The following is a 7,081-nucleotide window of genomic DNA, read 5'->3' on the forward strand; positions in this document are numbered from 1 at the left end:
TCTTCTTTTTCTCTCCTTTCTTCTTCCAATCCTATCCGAGAGCTCTTGAGAGTGCTAGCACACTTGTAGTGCTCTCTTCTCCATCTAGAGTGGTTTGAGAATCACTTCTTGTTCGTGTGGATACTACTAGAGGTGTGTACACTTGAACACACTCGAGATCTGGCGAACCTTGGACGAGCGGGATAAGCGAAGGGCTTCGCATCAAAGGTATAAACTCCTAAACATGTAGATCTAAAGTAGATTTAGGATTAGAAAACTTGTACATGTAAAATTTTAATATTCGCATGGATCCGGTGGCATGGGATTTCGGGGTTTCCGTAATGCAAAAGCGGTTTTTGCGGCTCGAAAATCCCAACAAAAATATCTTTGAAAAACCTTTTAAAAATTTTGTTTGACAACTATTTTATAAATATTTCCAAAATTATTGTGCTTACACAAATTATTTGAACTACTTTCAAAAATATTTTGGAAAGATAATTTGCAAAACTTTTCAAAAGTTGCCTTGAACAATTGAACTTATTTTATAATAAATTATTTTAAAAAAAACAAGTGTTTTGAAATCTATCTTGAAAAATAGTGTGTAACATTCTTGAAAATTTTAGTTTTTCAATGGTTTGTTTTTTTTGTAAATTTAATTTTCAAAATGTTGAAACCTTTTGAAAAGTATGAAAATTTATTTCAAAACAATTTTGAAAAATTTTATTAACTCCTCCCTCCAATAAGCCTGTAAGTTTTTGTGATTACTTTGAAAGTTTTATTACTTGTCATGCTTATTCTTAAAGTTTTATCACTTTTTCCATAAATTGGTACACTTATGCATTCTATTTTACACTTTTTTTTATGAATGCCAAAGGGGGAGAGTAGGGGATTAAGTTAGAAAAAGAATGTGATTAAGTTTGAAAAAGAATAGATGATCAAGAGAAGAAACAAAGAATAGACTTATGCATATTAAGTTATTCTATGCATTGTTTTTATCCACATGTTTTACCCAACTTTAATCCAGGTTATCATTGTATCAAAAAAAGAGGAATTATTGGTACAATTTGTACTAATGGTCAAACTCAATTTTTGATGAATGATAAGTGAGTTACATTATGTAATTTTGTAATCTAATCCATTTACCGAGTGTGCAAGGATTGATGAGTTTAGGGGACTTGACATCAAGATGAAACTCATCTAGGTCTGAGGACCTAATAGTTGGTATGAAGCCCAGATAGGTCAAGGGTTGACTTGATATTTGACGATAAGTCTAGCTGGGTCCGCGGGGCCTTACAACTGAGCTAAGTCCTGTTGGGTTTATGGACCTAACAATTGGTGAGAAGACCCGGTGGGTTGAGAGGCTAGTCAATAGACTGCAAGTTGGAAAGTGAAGGTAAGTCACAAGAGGAGAGTGACTTAGTGAGGATGCGCCCCGTTTGAGGAGACAGTAGGCGTCGATCCAATTTAAGTCTATTTTAAAAAACTAAATTGAGACCCTAACTAGATCATGGTCTGGAGGACAGGGTCTAAGTAATAAATTAATTATATTATAATTGTGCTAATATTGTTTTGCAACTTAAATATTTTTATGTTAGACTAACATATTTTTCATAGCAAAGGGAGCACAAAAGGCCTCAGGTGAACAATATCTGAGGTGCCTTCCAAGAGACGGAAGACGCCTTGAGTCCTGTTTATGGAAGGCACCTTAGGTCGGATACGGCAGAGACTTCATTGACGATAAGGAGCCATTTTTTATGGGACAAAGTTTTAGCATTAGAGGCGCCTTCAATGCTATGTAAGGCACCTTCCATCCCTTATTAAAGAGGCATTCAACCAAGGCTTCAACATCAACTCTTTTACAAGTTTTTATGCGTCCGATTGACATTTTGATTGATCTGGCTTCCTGCTATTGCTCTGCTATGATGTTGCTATATTTAACTACTGTTGAGGACCTATCCAACACTAATCCTAAGTTGATCATCCTCCAAAATTGTTGGGTAATGAAAATTTAATCTTGTACTTAATTTCTATAGAAAAGGAAAGTGTAGCATGTCACACTTGTTTCTATCTTTTTGTATCGATCCCCTCTATCAGCGGTTCCGAAAGAGGTCTTTAGTAAATTACCCATCAATAGGTCCGTGAGACCTAGGTCTTGGAGTATGAGTCACCGAAGTCTCCGAACTAAGTAAACTGCTTGTGTACTTGTGTTTTGGCTTTTTTTGTTTCCGTATTTTAATTCCCCTATGTACTCACTTTTCAAAACAAAAAGAGAAGTTCTTTAAAATATCATGCGATTCCCCCCCCCCCCCCCCTCATGTGCATCTCAATCCAACAGAGATCAGACTAAAATTCTAGTTAGGACTTTATCATACATATATCTATTCTAACTTTGTTTTGTAGGATAAATACTATATTAGTTCTAACATTATTTTATAGGTGTTTTGTTGATAGGAAAATAAGTTCAGTGAATGGATCCTCAAAAAATAAGCTTTTGTAGATGGATCATATGGATATATCAATGAATTAGAGATATTATCAAGGAGAAAAGGAAACATTGATTTCTATCGACGAATTATATGGATCTATTGATGGATCAAAGATGTCATTGAGATGAGATCAGATCAGATCAATGGAGAAAAGGAAGCATTGGGTTTTGTTGACTGATAAGTATGTTCAATTGACAGATCATCAGTAAATCAAAGATGAGATCAGATTAGATCGAAGGAGAAAAGGAAACATAGGGATTCATTGACTGATAAGTTTATTCAATCAATAGCTCATCAGATTTCATCGAGCACTACAACAAAAATGTTAAACAGCAACACCACAAAGACAATGGTTTTAGAAGAAACTGTTATAAATTTAGTAAAAGATAACGGTTTAAGATAAAACCATTGTCTTTGAGCTCCCATAAAATATAAAAGACAATAGTTTTGTGAAAATTGTTGTCATCGAGCAATTTTTTTTTTAAATCAACAACGTATTTTACAACAGTTACCTAAAACCATTATCTTTAAGCACTTTTTTAGGGGCTACAAAAACAGTTTTGTAAGCAGTTGTGTTTTTATATTGTTTTATATAATCAAAGACAACGGTTTATTAAAACCGTTGTCTTTGCCTTTATTCTTTCGGTGTTTTTCCTTCTCTTCGAAAAATTTTTGGCGCTGTGTTTTCCGCCTTAGCCTTCCTGAACCCTTCTTATCCATTTTTATTCACCTCTCCCCATACAATCTCTTCACACTCCTACTGCCGAAACCCTAAGCATCTTCATTCAACACCTCTCCGACGAACCCCTCTCCACGAATTGTTAAGTGGAGAGGAGGTGGAGGAAGGTGATGAGTTTTTTCACCGGAACACGCAACAGCGACGGGGACTCGCCGAACCTTGTTTGCTAGCTTAACTGCATTTAGGGCATGGTCGACGCTCTCTCTTTTGTCTGGTGGAAGCGTCATCAGGTTCATGTCTCCCTTCGCCTCTTTCCTCTGCTTACTCATTAGGGTTTCATCTTACCTTCTTCCCCATGAGGATGTAGTGGTCGAGATCTCTGAACACGAACTCGTCATCATTATGGAGGAGTTTGGGTGCCTTCTGGCCAGGGTGTACTTAAAACGTGAGGTACCCTAATCGATGAAAAACAAATTAAAATCTGCATCTTTTGGTGTAAACTTTGATGTTTACTGGGATTAAAATGGTGGCTTTGTTTCTCAGCAGTTGTTTCCTGCATACTAGTATGCAACGAAAGGATAACTATGGTTTGGCATGATCGTGGGGCTCTTCATCGATTGCCTCAACATCTTTTCCACTCTTGGACATTCTCCTGCCATCGAAATCAGCTACCCTGGTCTAGACATGCAACTATTTTTGAAGTAAGCTTCTTCTTTCTCTTGATTGTGTATCTGTAAAGCTAAACTCCATTGTTGCAGAGGTTAGATTATGAAGGTATGTGTAAATTCATCAAGCAATTTGTGTTCTATCTCTATGAATTCATTGTTTGCTGAATTCTATTGGGTACTCTTGTGATCTCTACATTACATTGCTCAAAAACCAGTTGTTCTTTCTATAGGTGTACTGTGGTTAGATTCCTCCTTGTTCTTTACAGGTTGAAGTATAGTTGTATGATAAGTTATATGCATTGGCTTGTGATATGAGTAATCGATTATGTCTGCCATATTAAAGGATTATTACTTCACTTCCATAATGCAATAATTCAATTGAAATGCCTATTGTGTCGGTTAAAGGATTGTCTTTGACCTCACATCAATTACTATTTTCTTATTTTTTTAAGCAGAAATGGCTAATGAATGTTGCTCTATCCAACTAATTGAAGGAGATGGTGTATTCAATGTCATGGATCTTGAACACATTATGAAGTCCGTGAAGTTGACAGAGCATGGATTATCCTATATTGTAGTTTCATCATGGGTCCACAAAGTAGTGGTATGTCTTTGAGTTTCATAAATTCTATTTTCATATTTTATGTGCTTGAAGGCTATGTTTATTATAAGGTATCTCACATTTTGAACTTTAGAGGTATTCAACCTGAGTCAGAGATTACCATATTTTTCAATTCTTTGCCCTTATAAAGACTGGAGTAGCTGGAGATATTACTTCTTCCTTGTTGTGTAATGAAGTCAATTCAATAAAAAAAATAATATTGATAAAGATAATTACCTTTTTCTATCATTGCTTTGTTTCCTATAAATCTGGAAATATGGGGCAAGTAGCATAGAATTTTATAGGGAATAAAGTTAACTTGTGCATATGTATTATTATTCATATTTGTTTCTATGTGATTGCTTGGGTTTTGGAATAGCAAGTGATGCTCACAAGACTAAAAATTATTCTAAAAAAAATAATAAGTATTCGAAGTAATTTGATATGGTGATGATATTAAATTCATGACCAACATTGTTTTCTCTATGCATTCTAGTTTTGGAACATAATTGGTATTCCTTATTCATATTGGTTGTTCTTGTTACATTTTTTAGTCTTGGATTATATAAATGTGGGAGACAATAATATTTGAATATGTTCATTCCAAATACTAATTTTAATTTGGTTAAATTGGGTGCCTAGAAGATGATCAAGAATAATTGTAGTGAAATATATTAGGTATTCACTGTTTATCATTGTCCATTTTACTATACTGTATTGTAAGTTCTGTGATTGAGTCAGTGTTGGACCATGTTACCTAACTAATACCTTTTAGTTTCAACTTTTGCTTTTATTCATCTATATGAATTATGTCGCTAACCTCAATGTTACTATTGCTTTTCCAATTGCTTCTCAAGGTTGAAATAGCAAATAACGCATTTGCTTTTGTGGATTGCTTACTGTTAAAGAACTATTCACTTTCAAACATTTGGAAATGTTTTTTTGTTCTTCATCTTTACTTCCTTTGTATAAGATATATGGTCTTAAGGGAGTCTTGAATTTTTTCTATAAAATAGATATCTATATTTCCCTATTTTTGTTGCCTTTTGGATATGCTTTTGCAGCAATATAAATGTTTTACTTGTTAAATTCAGTAATTGCTGATGAATGGTCTTCATTTTCTTTTTTTATTTTGGTTAACGGGGAAGAGCACTCTATTAAACCATTTATTTGCCACCAACTTCCGAGAGATGGATGCTTTCAGGGGAAGGCAAGTTCTTGAATTCTTGTATATATATATTATCAATTTTAGTGCTACTGATATATGAGTTATTTTAGATCACAAACCACAAAAGGAATTTGGTTGGAAAATTGTGTTGGGATTGAACCATGTACAATTTCTATGGGCTTAGAAGATACTGATGGACGAGAACGAGGAGAGGTATTATTCTCAACCAAACTATTGAACTCACAATAGGTCTCTTTTGGCATAGGATTAAGTATTTTATCTTGTGAAGTTCTAGATATGCCTAAGAGGTGCCCCTATCTTAGAATGATTTTTAGGCATATAAAGTAAAATTCTCATTATTTACAAGCCTCTAACATTTAACAAAATTAGTCAATGTGATGATAAAATCAACTTGTTCAAGACTTTCTTTTAGAAAGCTCACTGTCATGATTGCAACCATTTGATACTTTATAAAGTTGGTTAAGAATCATGTAGTTTTCATTAATAAGTTAATTAAGAAGCTCTATTTGCAATGCTGAGGACTTGAATCATAGAGTAGTCACCTTGAAAACATCTTAGTATAAGCTTGTTGAATCTAGTTCACAATTGTAGTTGTTTAGCTTTTCTCTCCTTTGTTTACCTTAATTGGTTTTTTTACTCCATTTCTCAGTCTGTCGATAACACAACTTTGAGTTGTATTTCTACTTTGTTCAGAATGATATTGCCTTTGAAAAGCAGAGTGCTCTTTTTGCTTTAGCAGTTTCTGATATAGTCCTAATAAACATGTAAGTTTATTTTCATGATGCGTCAAACGCTACCTTTGTCTAGAACAAGGGTGAGCATTTGCCTCTATGATATAGGTGGTGCCATGATATTGGTCAAGAACAAGTGACAAACAAGCCTCTTTTAAAGATAATCTTCCAGGTTATCTTTCATTATCTTAATCTTATTCCCATCTTACAACAACCTTTTTACATATACTTTTATTTTGAGTTTTGCTTAGTTGCTTTCGTTTACCCCATGATAGGTGATGCTGAGATTGTTTAGTCCTCGTAAGACCACTCTACTGTTTGTTATACGAGATAAAACAAGGGTGAGCATTTTCATATGTGCAGTTTTCAGCTTCCGTATTGGAGACTCCTAATCCAATGAAAATGAGTATTCATGTGCATTTTTTATATGTCGAGATCTCCTGGTGCCTTATCAAAGGGGTGGAAAGATTGGACATTTTGATGGAGCTGGTGTGGGAAGATAGGATTTATTATGGAATTGATGATCAACAATGTTGGAAAAGGTTGACATGGAAGAATCATCAAGTGAAAAAGAGGAGTCCAATGAAATTCTACAAGTTGAAGATTGTGATGGGGCTTGGGTTAATAATAATTACTTGCAATCCTACATGGCATGAACCACCATCACAAGTTTCTAGCCTTTTGACTATTTTTCATTAATTGTAAATGGAGTTTATTTGTTTATTTGTATTGAGATAAATTTTATTTG

The sequence above is a fragment of the Zingiber officinale genome, chromosome 3A, assembly GCF_018446385.1.
Source record: "Zingiber officinale cultivar Zhangliang chromosome 3A, Zo_v1.1, whole genome shotgun sequence".
Taxonomy (NCBI): domain Eukaryota; kingdom Viridiplantae; phylum Streptophyta; class Magnoliopsida; order Zingiberales; family Zingiberaceae; genus Zingiber; species Zingiber officinale.